Below are 14,025 nucleotides of genomic sequence, written 5' to 3' on the forward strand. Positions count from 1 at the left end.
CAGTAAGGTTCAACGATTTCATTATAGCCAGTGACTGATTCAAAAATTCCAAGACAGTTGAAAAATCAGTTGCCGGAGAATTAATAGTTGGCAAATACCCGACTGAGTCTTGAGTTATGCCTTCCCGGGGTTGCGTAAGAATATTAAATCCTGTCCAACTTTCCATAGTTTGAGAGTCTTGTTGTAATAGGCGAGAGATAATCAAAACGATATTTTTATACTGGGATTGTTTAAGTTGGTGGCTTGCGTCCTGGTGTTCAGTAGTCAATATGTTTCTTGGACCAACTCTCTGACCGACGTTATACGTTTCTAAAATAGGAGGTTGAACTGCTACGCTTCTTTGTTTGGTTTTCTCTATAGATGGCAATGTATTTAAAGGGTGAGGACCAAACATTTTCGGTTGAACTGCAATTCCGTTAACGCGGTGTGAAGTTCCCTTTCCGTCTAGCGTTTCTTCCAGCCGATCTATGTTGTCCCAAGCTAAAGTTGTGTGTATTCCAGGGTAGATATTTGATGGAATAACAGAACATCCGTATTCTTGCACGGTAAGCTTTTGAATACAGAGCGCTGTATCAATCTCTTCCAACTTAGTGTAAGATATACAATGTCCAAACCGATTTAAAACGTGTATTAACTCGGCATTGCCAGTTAGAGACTTCACTCCAAAAGCTAGAAGTATGTGCTTTGGAAGATGGGTTTGGCCTCTTGTGACGGAATATATTAAATCTTGGGCAAAAGATGAAACGTAGCGCAGAGTTCGTGGAGATGGATTGTCTTTGATTTCGTTTTTGCACAGTAAAGTGTACAGATACTTGGATAATGTCTTTGGAATGACAAATTGGTCCTCTAATAGATCCAGTTTAGGTGGCCAATGCTGAGGGGTAGGATTGCTTTTAATTTCATCTCTTACTTTTAGGGCGAATTTTGTGGCGATGTTGTCATCAAAATTTAGTTCGGATTTGAGTGAATTTAATTGGGCTTTTAAAGAGTAATTTTCTTTGATCAACTCGTGAAGTGATATATTTGTAGGGTATAAAGAGAGTAAACAAATGCTACTTTGAAATTCGTTCTCCAGCTTCCGACGAATATGTTTTTTCGTTGAGTCTTTTACCTGGGTTACTCCCAAGTAACTCATAAAGAAAACAAGCTTTTCAGTCAGATATACCATCGACACAACTTGCGATTTCAATATGACATCGTTCCGGACAAACTCGAATAGAAGATTATACGCTAGCCACAGATTGTTGTCGGTCTAAATCCTTCAGATCTTTTATTCCCCTCGTATATGTGCGGTAACAGGTACGGTGATAGTGCCCTTCGGCAGCAACTATATCTCTACATACCACACTAATTATTCGGGCATCCATTTTCTTTGTTGCTACCTCCCTAATTTTTTCATCAGATCGCAAGTCACAGCATTTAATAAGAGATTCTCTAGTTTTTTTTCCACGTAAAAACTTGTCATTTTCACAAAAAATGCACTTAATGTCATAAACTCTAGAAGTTGGCTTTGATCTTACCAAACGCGTGTCAGAACTTGAAGCTTGATCAGGGTGATTTTCTCGTTCGTTATTTTTTAAAGTAATTTTCTCTAGGTCTCTTTTCATCGTGAATAAGCTACGGCATTTTCTATGGTATTGTACACCGGGTATTGCAGTACCTGATACACTTTCTGCGATTTTTAAAATTGGCTCATGACGCCTTATTTCGGCCGCTCTTTTCAATGAGTTCCAAGATTGAATATCTTGAGGCGATATCAAATTAGATTCATCGTCACAGCAATGGATTATACACTTTTGTGGAAGCCCTTCAGAATTCTCCATTTTATTATTTGTCCAGAATTCAGAGAATAATTTTACTTATTTGCATTAGAAAACAAACAAAAGCAACGTACGATTTCAAAGGTGTCATAACGGTATAGTTTTCACTTATGCCTAGTCGAGTAGTTAAAGATGGAGTAGGAGAGGAGGTTAAAAATCCGTTATTAAAATTTGAAATTTCCACCACTTCAGAGCCACCAAGTGAGGCGTTTTAGAACGTACCTCTACATACAACTAAAGCAAGACAAAATCGTGCAAGAAGCTAGACCTAGAATTTAACTGAAAAACTAATTGTAGAACTGGTGAAAACAAGGTTAATATTAGTAATTAAGTGATATATTTAACTATGAATCGCACTAATACATACATAATCGTATTCCCCTCGTCAAGACCTTTAATTTGAGTATATGCATCAAGTATTTAGGGCAATTTGACCACGAAACCATATTTTATGGTGCGTGGCCTTTACACGTGACCCCTGGACGTGACAACATCGTGTTAATACACAAACGATGGCATTTTGTTCAAGGAATTTTTTGATGTAATCCCCGTTTTAATCGGTTCAGAGGCTGACGAGATATACGCTTCGAAAGATTCACCAAAAAGACCTTTGACCCCCTTAAGCTACCCCCACGAGATTGCTATCACGTCAAAATTTTATAAGGGGGTCATAATGTACAACGTGGTATAGGTAGGAATTTGCCCGCCCAGGTGGTACCAAAATTTTGGTTGGCCGACGGACTATATATAACGGCTACTAAGTAGGCAAACTTTACCCGTATTTAAAAATTACTTTTTAGTTATAGTACAGTCCTATTCTTAATTATGATTAAAAGGAATTTATAATTTAATAAAAACGTTGATTCGTGGGCCAATGCGCGTTGGATGACGTAATGAGAAAAATTCCATAAACCTTAACATTCCCAAATTAAAGCGGCTTAAAAGTTCCGTGGCAAAATGTATGTAAAGTCAGTAAAGTGCTTACTCTACCACTGAGAAAAAAAATTCTTAAAAATGTTGTGCATTAATAAAGCTATTGTGATGACGCAAAGCAATGTGGAAAACGTCACTACTGGGGGGACTATATATTTTTAATAACGTTATATTATAGAATTCTTGATTTATTTTATGGAGATATATTTTATATTTAAATTAAACATGTAAATAGTAATAACACTACCATGACTTAGGACAAATTTTGAAATACGGGTAAAGTTTGCCTACTTAGTATGTAAAGGCCGTTATAGTATAGGCTGAAAAGCAAAACTCCCCTCTCAATACACAATAGATTTCAGTACCAGATTAGGTACGATGCCACTTAGGGCGATGCAACTAGGTACAATTCCACTTAGTGCGATGTCACTAGGTACTATGCCATTTAGGGCGATAGCACTAGGTAATATTCTACTTAGGACGATGCCACTTTGGTACGATGCCACTTAGGGCAATGTCTCTTGGTACGATGCCACTTAATAAGATGTCATTTGGTACGATGCTAGTTAGGGCGTTTTCAATTGGTACGATATTCTCTAATACCTGTCCCTTCTTAGCCGCAGTAAAATGCCCAGGGTTACCTATATATCCCCTTTTTTCTCAGCGTAGCTGAGCATTTTCCTATAATATATATCCATTCTTCCGAACTGAGAAATAAAATAAATAGTTTCAGGACGATTGTACTAGATTTTAATGTAACCAATAACGAACAGGGTTTCCATATTAAGATAAAAATATCTCCTTATAAAAAGTTATATTTTGTTATGAGTTATTTATTTTGTCGCCAATTAACATCAAATAGATGATGTAATGTTATATGAACTGTAATAAATTGAATTTCAAATACGTACATTAAGATGACAAAGTTATATTAAGTAAAAAACCTCAAACTATGAAATAGAAATCATTTAAATTGATATCTTTCATAGAGTACTTTTTTCATGTTTATACTTATAAATCAAAACAGTTCCTGATTCAATATTGAAATATATTATTTTTTTAAATAAATTTTGTCATTCCAAAAACAAAATAAAATATTTTTCAAAATTAGTACAATGGTACTTTTTATATCAAATCATAAAAACATTTTGGGTAAAATTCTTAAGTTATTTAGCAAATTGCACATAGTATCGCATTTCTCCATTTTATTTAATTCTATTCTCTATATAAATTAAAATGATTTTAAACTTAATTATACAATTATACCATATTTAATAATGTTTTGGTGCTACCTCGTTATTCAACAAACCCACTGAATTTCACGCAAAATTAAAAAAAAATCCTTCATTTATACCCTAATCATAATAACCCGGACACTTGGATTTATAATTCGCTAGTTGACTAAAGCCAACAGATGTACATAAAGCATTAGCTTAGCTGAATATTATTATTATTACTTTGCATAAAGTATTGTCTTGAACTGGATTTTTTCAATAGAACAATTTTTAGAAATGAATTGAGTGGCTCCTTGGAATTATTAATATAACTAAAGGAAGGGGTGTAATATTTTAACATAAATTATAATACTAATAATGCGAGATTTCAACAATTAAAATATATATCCAACTGGTGTATACACTGAGATAAATTTATATTGTATGAATTACAGAAAATATCTGGCAAACCATCATTCCAGAAATGTTCTGATTTCTTTACAGACATTTCCGAAATAAAGTTTTACAGTTACAAACTGTTTTTTTAACAGATAAAAACAAAATTTTTACTTACAGAATAATTATGTAAAAATTACAGTTATTTGTATTGTAAATTTCACAGAACAAATATGTTAAATAAAAATGTAACGTTTTTTTTTTTAAAAAGTCATTGTTCTGTATATATTAAAGAATTTTTTGTTTTAAAAACTGAACAACTTGTGTTTCTATAAAACGTACTTCTGTAAATATGGCATACCGTTCTGTAGGACAAACTGAACAACTTGTGTTTATATAAAACGTACTTCTGTAAATATGGCATACCGTTCTGTAGGACAAACTGAACAACTTGTGTTTTTATAAAACGTACTTCTGTAAATGTGGCATACCGTTCTGTAGGACAAACTGAACAACTTGTGTTCATATAAAACGTACTTCTGTAAATATTTTATACATTTCTGTAGAAACTGAACAACTGGTTTTTATAAAACGTACTTCTGTAAATATGTCATACCGTTCTGTAGTAAGTCTTATGTGTTGCAAAAAACGTAATTCTGTACACATTACAGATTATTTTGGTAGAAAACACTTAGCCCAGATTTTCTGAAATACTTTGAATTGGGTTTTTTAAGGAAACTTCTTTTGAAAAACGGACTTTCCGTTGTGATAAAAAACCTAAATTCTACAAATATTATAAAATATTGGATACAATTTCGAAAAAATCATTTATTCATGAGCCAATTTCCCAAAATAACTACCGGATTTTATTTTTAATTAATATCCAATCATATTGGGATATTTTGTTTATCAAAACAAGGATCTTTACGTTTATAACCTCTTTCGGATTCTGTGGATTTATCTTAGTTTCTATAATATTGAAAAGAAAATTAGTTAAACCTTGCCCTCAATAATTTATGTTTAGTAGTAGAGTTAGCCCGCATTCAAAGAAAGGACTTATTATACAAGAAAAGATTATTCCCTCAAAATGTTAATCCGAGTTGCCACAAAGTTTACATTTTAAAATTCCCCGACTTTTCCAGGTTTTCCCGGACAGTCTAACACAATTTTCATGGACCAATCAGTAGCGTAGCAAAGGGGGCGGCACTTTTCCCTTCATGGTAACTGAAGCGACGGTCAATACTACATTTTAAACTATCTTAGAAAACTATTTCTATGTATTAAGGGGGAGGCAAAAGGTCTAGCTACGCCACTGGGACCAATGTACCTACTTTTATGAAATAACGTTCAAATCTTACAATTAAATTATTTTAAGTTAAACCATAACTTCTTTTGAAGTGGTAATTAAATATGAACAAGAGCACATAATACGCTGACGTTAGAAGGCTATAAAGAAGTTAGAGACAGTAAATCTAATGCATGTGGTCACCGGCCAGTGATGGTCGTTGTTCTACCCCTGTGAGAATAGGGTGAGAATTTGAGAGGAGGTGAGATGCGCGAAACTTCAAAAGGAGAGGAGCGTGAGAGGAGTTTCACAAAGTACGCGTTTCAGAGAGAGGAGATTGAAAGGAGGGATTTTACAACTTCCATAAACGGAAAAGAGTGGGAGATGAGATCAGATTTTTCAATAAAACTAACGGGAGTGTGCGCGAGGTAGATTAATTAGTGAAATTCGATGAGAGGAGATGAGATACAAAATTAGTTTACGGTGGTTAGAGGAGATGAGTTTGAGTTTAAAATTTTAGAAACGGGAATGAGGTGGAGTGAGAGTTATCACGATATTTTGAAAAATGCCCATCACTGCCTAAAACTGACGCAGGGTTCATATAACCATAGGCAAACCGATTTCCTTGATATTTCCCGTTTTTCCATTTATATGTGGTCGATCTCGAGTCGAACATTCATTAGACCTTTAGCGTAGGAAAGTACAGGGAGTGTCACACTTTTAAGTAATTATCTCACTTTTGTTATTACCTATAATTATCGGACATGGGTGAGGCGGCAGCTTTTTTTCTATGTCACTAATAGGAGTTCCAGCCTAAAATATAGGAAGAATAATAATAATAATAACTTAATAATTTCATATAATTCACGGCACAACTTGTTCTTTCAATAAATCCCCACTTTTTCCCCGGATCCCGAAGTATGTTGGAAGAACTCGAAAATTATTTGTCAAAAAACGTCCAAAATATTAGAAAATAATTCAATATTATTGTAGTACAGTCCAAAAGAAATAATTCAAACAATGTCATCTTCACGAGTTCTACTACAGTCGAACTATGATCCCCAGAAAGCTTAGTACGGTTTGAACACTGTTTGCGTCTATGTCCGTCACGTGTTCTACTGCAACCATTCCCATATAGTAAAATTTAGTCAACGGTTTTACTTAATACAATAGGTGTTTCAATAAAATAATAAATATAAATTAATTAAGCTTGGTTTTAAATTAGAGCCTCACAACCTAAGCTACAGTCTACGTCACTATTTACATTCCTTAACATCAAAACTGGAACATTAAAATCGTATAACTTTAACTTACGCTGCTGGCGCCCCAGGTCGCGGGAATTTCTGGGCTTTGTAAACTCGCATCGAAACATTTTCTGTTCTCATTCATTAGTATTACCGCGTATTACAGCCATGTCTATTTTTGAACCGTTTCCGTGCGAAAATAGTCCTCGGCTATTTAAGCTCGTACCCGTTAGCCGATCCAAAATAGCCGTTTTAAAGATGGCGGCTATAAATGTTAACACCGACGCGTTTGACGTCAAGTCATCAAAAAAACCTTCTCGCCGAGATGGTTTTTTTGATGAGCATCGGATGCCTATCGTGACGTCAAATCGGAAACGTGAAAAATCGTACAGTAACAAAATGTTGGCATCGATTACTCAGCGATGTTTTTGATGAGCGTTACTGAACGTACCCCTGTTATATCTTATTCTAATGTAAATACAAAGTTAACTTATGGGTTAGAATAATACAAAGAAATAACTGACAGCTGACTCTGCAACTGCATTTCGTGAAGCCAATATAGAAATCGGATAACAAACTAGAACGGGTTTTGAAATTTTGTCGTGTGGTCCGATTAGAACTTTAAAGAACCTTGCCTTTGGTCCATGCTTTTCATTTGGCTGGTAACGAAAGTTACGCCATCAGCGCCGCACTGGTGAACCACGGTCAACTTTGATCACGCGCTGTTCACGCTACAGTGGCCAACACATTCGTCGAAACTCCGCGAGCAAGGATTTTCCCCCTATAAAATGTACTATAACGTGTTCAGCGCCACGCTTGTTTTTATAATGGCTTCAATGTAAAAACTATTTTAAAAACAATCCGCTAGGGGCGCTCAAATCATACACATAAATATTTAATTACACAAATTAAATATTTATGTTTTAAATAAATCTTGTGCACTAGAAAAATTCTTCGTCTATGTTATTTTAATTTTGGTAATTTTTGCGCAAGTTGCTAAACTGTAATTTAAAAAAAAAGGCATTCGGTTACCATAGAACCTGCTCGGCCAACGCTAAACTACTGGATTTCCGTCTGCTAATTCGTCTACTCACAGTCTAGAGTAGAGAAAAAACAACGCAATTTTATTTGTGATACCTCAAAAAATCACGTGCTTAAGGTTTGAGTAACAAAAGAGGTGAGAGTCGCTAGTCGCGTCATGACACGAGAAGCGACCCGCACAGTCATGCTGCCGTGAGCGACATTTTAAATCGTGCCCTTGTGCGACGACGATAAACGACCTGACGGATGACAAAGGCTCTGTATGCTTAGGTGGCAAATCTTTGGTGTGGGATTTCACCTAATCTGCTATAGGGTTTATTTATCAGTAGCATGAATGTTACTGTTGTTACATAAGTAAGCCTATAATCAAGAATTAAGTTTTTAATTTATTTAAAAAAATTGGTTTACAAAAATGAAAAGTAAAAATTAGTGGAGTTTGTAAAGAAATTCATCAAGAGAGGAGCCTGGTGGGAACGTGTTCAAGACGGCGGCCGCGTTGCCCCGCTGCACGGCAATGACTATGCGTTGGCTGATGTATTCCACGGAACGCGGCTACCCGGTTACTTCGCGAATTTTCCGGCCAGTCGCGTGTTCCAGGGCCAAGCCAAGAGTTTCAACAGCCAAAGCACAGAACTGGAAGCGATGACCGAGGACCACATATATTTGGCCTTTTTTCTTCAATTCAGCCTGGATGGCGGCCCAGAGAGGGGCTGTAGAAGACGAAATCAAATACGAAGGAGCTATGGGGTCGGAGCATGTGAAATCCCATACTTATGATTTACCACCGGACCAAGGGACAAGGGTCATGCCATCTGGGCGTTTGCCGTCGTCCCTCGACAAACTGCGGGGGCTCGAGGATGGAGGGCACACAGGCGGACATGTCATGAGAGCGCGCCGTACGATGTCGTTGACGGCGGCGTGGCGGGACAGACGACCAGTGCTTTTTTGCAACTTATCCATGGGTCCCGAACGAGTCGACATGGGCACCGCAGTTGCAGATGCGTGGAACGCAGATATGGGCACTAAAGCGAAGACCGATGGCGATTCTAAAAGAATCATCGTCGAGATGAGTACCCAGAGACGGAGAAGGAAGCGCGTTCAGCCAGGCGCTCGATTCCTTTGAAACGACAGATAGGAGCCGAGTTTTATCGCAGTCGCAAGAGGCGCGTTCCGTTAGATGCGAGAGTGGCTATCATAAGCTTATGGTAATAACGCCAGAAATTTTGAAAATTTCGTTTCTATAAAATATTTCTATTACAACTACGGATATACATGTAACACTTACATTAGATAATTGTAGCGCAAATTACAAGACGAGATCTGTAATTTTTGCAGTTTTTGGTGAAAATTACAGTGCCACAAATAAACATATTTGGTCATTTTAACAGCCAAAATCGTTGATCGTGGATTACAGAAATAGTTCTGTAATCTCTACAGTTCTTAGTACAAATAACAGTTCTGTAACTAAAATATACATAAGGATATTGTACAAAAATAAAATGACTGAACTGTTTTACTTGCTTACAGAAACGTACTGCAAAAATTTCGCACACATTAATACTGTACAAAAACTCTCAGTACAGAAATTTCTCTCAGTGTAGTAGACTAATATTTGGCAGTATTTGCACGGTTAATTATAAAGGACTAACTGAGTTCAAATAAACCGCTCTCTGCAGCCAATTGATATCATTCCAGCCCCGGACTGGGTATCAAAAGGCGCACCGGGCGGGAAAAGCTAAGGGCGCCAATATCTTTGATCAAAACTCTATTATACCCCCCCACCTTAAAGGTGTTTATTATTAAATTATTATAGACTTCTGCTGTTACGGGTCTAAATGATTTTCAGTCTTTTTGAATATATATTTTTTTAATTCTTATTAAACTGGTTATAAATACAGGGTGTTTTGAATAGCTCTGACTGGGAATTTTTGTCAGAAACTGCAAAAGATAGAGTTGCGAAATTTTCAGGGTATTATGTATTATGGGATCGCTATAAATCCTTAATTTCAGAAAAATCGGAAATAATTTAGGGTTTTTGTAAAAACTATTTTGCTAAAAACGTTTCAATGATAAAGTTGTAGAGTGCTGTCGAAAATGTTCAAGGAAATTGGTTTCATTGGAAAAGAACACTTTTTCACGAAGATATGAGCTGATGAAAAAAACAAGCTGTCCATAGGGGCCAATAGCCTTCGCATTTTGTACTTAAATGAAAGAAATGTCTGAAAGATTTAATTGATCATTTTATTCGAATAAACACAGGAATTTTACAAGTTAGGTTCTATTATACCTCCGTTTGCCGCGATACATGTTTGGGCACGATGAAGCATGTTTTGAAACGAGCGTCTGATCATATCAGGAGTGACAAGCTCGAAGGCTGCAATGATTCGGTGACACAAATCTTCGATGTTCTCAACCCCCACAAGATAAAGTCCATCGGAGTTAGGTTCGAAGACCTCGCGGGCCTTCAAACCGCGACCGTTAATGCCAGCCCAACGTTGAGGGAACTCGTTGTTAAGATGCTCCACTACACATCTAGGTACGTGGGGTGGTGCGCCGTCATGTTGGTACCACATCTGTCTGTTAGCTTCCAGCGTAATGTCTTCTAAAGCGTCTGCTATTTCGTTCTGCAAAAGCGCCAAGTAGCGTTTTCCAATGTCCATTAAGATGAGATGTGAGGAAAAATGGGCCAATAACTCGATCCCCGAGCAAACCGGCCCAAACATTCAGTCGGAGTTGTTGTTGATGATGATGGTGAAGAAAACCCCAGTGAGGATTTTTGTCACACCACATGTGCGTGTTTTGATAGTTGAAAGGCCCATCTTTCCCAAAGGAACACTCGTCGGTCATCAGCATTTGATTGATGAAATTTGGGTTATCATCAGTCATGGTTATTAGCCAGTTACAAAAATCAAATCTACGTTCCATATCTTCTTCTTGCAGCTACAAGAACGGTGTTGTGGCTTGGTCTTCTATCAGGATATCGAACAGTGAACAATTCACTAACCCTATGCGCGTTACGATTGGCACGCTGATTACGATAATAATTAAGTGGCATATTGATTAGACTCAATAAAGTTAGAGAATGGTTGAAAACAAAAAGATTTCGCATTAAATAGTAATTGAAAACTTGACCTTTGTGCGTTTTAGGCCTACTGTAAGCCTAAATTGGCGTTTTGGTAAATTACATGTACTTTATTTAAGGAATTTAATCTTGTAACGTGATTTCTTTGCCCCTAAGGATGGCTTGTTTTTTCAAAAAATGCCCAGTCAGAGCAATTCCAAACACCCTGTATAACGGTAACACGGTATATTAGTATTACCTAAACAAATTATTATTTCGACTTGTGTGGTCGTGCACCCTACTACATCATTTAAAATAGGTCACGTTTTAGGGAAACTAACACGGATGTATTGATATTTATGTTTTATTATTTTCGAGTTTTAGTGAAATATTTTCACTGCCCGAACCTTTTTAACCATAGGGCGATCCGCGATCGGGGGAACTATGTTTGGCACTTTAGGGGCGCCGAGCCCTTTTTTACCCTTGGGGCGCACCGGGCGCGCGCCCGATCGCCCTTATGGCCAGTCCGGGCCTGAGTAAGGGGGCTCAAATAACATTAAAAAAACCAATTAGTAAAAGTAAAAAATTATACGCGAAACACAAGCCTAATACTCTGGTACTTAATTTAGGTCATTAAATTACCAATTTTTGATAAATTCTTCTAATATGATAAATTGCATTTTCTAAAAAGAATATATGATTGCGGGGTTTGTCTGATGCATCGCTCACATTCCAGTTCATTTTTTACTCTCCCATAACTTAAAAAAATAGGTCTATCACTAAGACTACAAACTAACGGGAGCTTTATATTACTTACACAATTGCGCACATTATTTTTGGTAATTAATTAATACCACCAATGAGTTTCACTTAATTTTATGTGAATTCTATTTTGCCATCAGCAACTTCTGAATGTCAAGGGAATCCAACTTTTTGATACAAGTTTTTAGGCCACATGGAAGTTCCTTGACTGAGTATAATTTGAAATACATGCAGCGATTTATAACGAAATTATAGTTTCTCTAAAAATAAACAATAGACATCAGTCAAATTTTTAAAAAACCATTTTCTTTGACTTATTTGACTGTAATTGCAAAGTGTCCACCCTGTTCCAGATCCAGGATTCTTTAGAGCAACTATGTAATGCCCCGCTGCACAGTCTTCTCCAATATGAACTATAGCAGCTTTGGTTTTGAATAAGAAATCATTAATTTTTACCCTATCAGTACTAAACTCTTTAATTGGAGTGTGAATTTTAATTCGTTCACCCCCCGGTAAGTAAACCTGGCCAAATTCAAAATTAGATATTTACTAGAAGAATGCAAAATCGTTCGACGTTCCTTCTTTTAATATTGGCACTGAACGCAAGGGTTTTCAAACAGCTCCCAGTAGTCCAACAATTCATTATAACTTAAATTTTTTTATCAGCCAGTACATTAACGATGAAAACATTACCATCTTGAGGTTGTTGATTATAAACTCTCTCATTAGGACAATTTGGGCATCTAGTTTGATACTGAATACGAAATGACAATAAATTATAAATAAGAACATTTTCACCTTCAAATTTTTGAAACAGATTCATCAAAAATTCCACTGGATCCTGTTGATCATTTCCATGAAATCGTACATCAAGCGTACCTCTGACAGCAGAGGTTTTTAAAAGTGAAATATTAGGATCTTCCCTCTGAAGCAGCAGTTGTTGCAATGCAAACGTTGTTGGTCCTGGACAAATAACTTTTTCTCGAATGCTTCTGACAAATTCTGGAATTTGTAAAAGAGCTTCTAAAATGGAAATAGCATAGCATGAGTTATCATTATTCAAAAAGCCTTTTATTACCAAAGGTGAATTATCTTTAGGAATATTACCACTTACAGATTTTTTTGGCACTCTAGCCTTGGAGGGAACAGCTTCATTACCTGAACTAGCTTTTATACCCATATAAATTTCATCCACTGTATGCTCAAATCACCTTAGCGACACTCCAGAAGTTGTTTTGGTTGTTGTTTTTGGAAAAAAGGCTATTTGAGGCAAATCAGGCCTAAATTCTTTTCTTAGTCGATTATACTCGAATATCGCTTTGCAATCTGCATATATTTTCGACCCATCAAAATCAAGCAAATGAAGGCCATCCAAAGATGTAACCCTCGAAAGAGCAACGTATGCCATCCCACTTTGAAAAATACTTGGTCCAATATTCATCAAACCACATTCCATACTCATACCTGGACTCTTATGTATGGTAACCCCATAAGCCAAAACCACTGGAAATTGACTTTTTGAAACGTAAATGTTTGTCAAAATTTCAAACTTGACTGTAACTCATTCAATTTTCTCTTCAGTGGTATGATTATCAAATAAAACCAATATTTGTGAAACAATTCCATTTACATTCTTTTTAAACCTTTTCACAGTACCCATGGCTCCATTAACAAGTCCTTTATCCATATCGAGATTTCTTCCCAGCATAATACGAGCATTTATGCAAAGCAATAGTCTAGATTCTAATCCTGAGCAGGATATATCTGTGACAGCACTGTCACTGATATATTGCTTTCAAGTTTTCTGAGCTGCTCTTTAACTGTTTTTTGCATTTCCTGCTCCCCATGGGCCTTATCCTCACTTAATATTTCCAAAATAGGATTACCACATTTTTGAAGCATAGCACTGTTTATGTCATTGCACATTTTATTGGTTGATAACAAGCAAACAGGTTTTTTACCTTCTTTGTACAGGTTATCGTAATAGTTGGCAACCTCCTCAACATTATCTGCATTAGGAATTAGGCGTGTCTACAAAAGATCAACATCTTCAGCAGTAACCTTTCCTAACCTCAGTCTACTCAACATTTCTCCATAGGAAAAGTCTTTCTTGTATTTTATTAATAGTTAACTCGTCAAATTTGAAACACTGTCGAAATAAATTAAATCCACCAACTGAGCCAATAAGTTTACGAGCTTCTAAATGAGTGAGCATAGAAAATACAGGATCCCCTTTAACGGGTTGTAATTACAATAAATCTCCTAATGC

This window comes from Leiobunum rupestre, chromosome 6, assembly GCF_980474605.1.
Source record: "Leiobunum rupestre chromosome 6, qqLeiRupe1.1.hap1, whole genome shotgun sequence".
Lineage (NCBI taxonomy): Eukaryota > Metazoa > Arthropoda > Arachnida > Opiliones > Sclerosomatidae > Leiobunum > Leiobunum rupestre.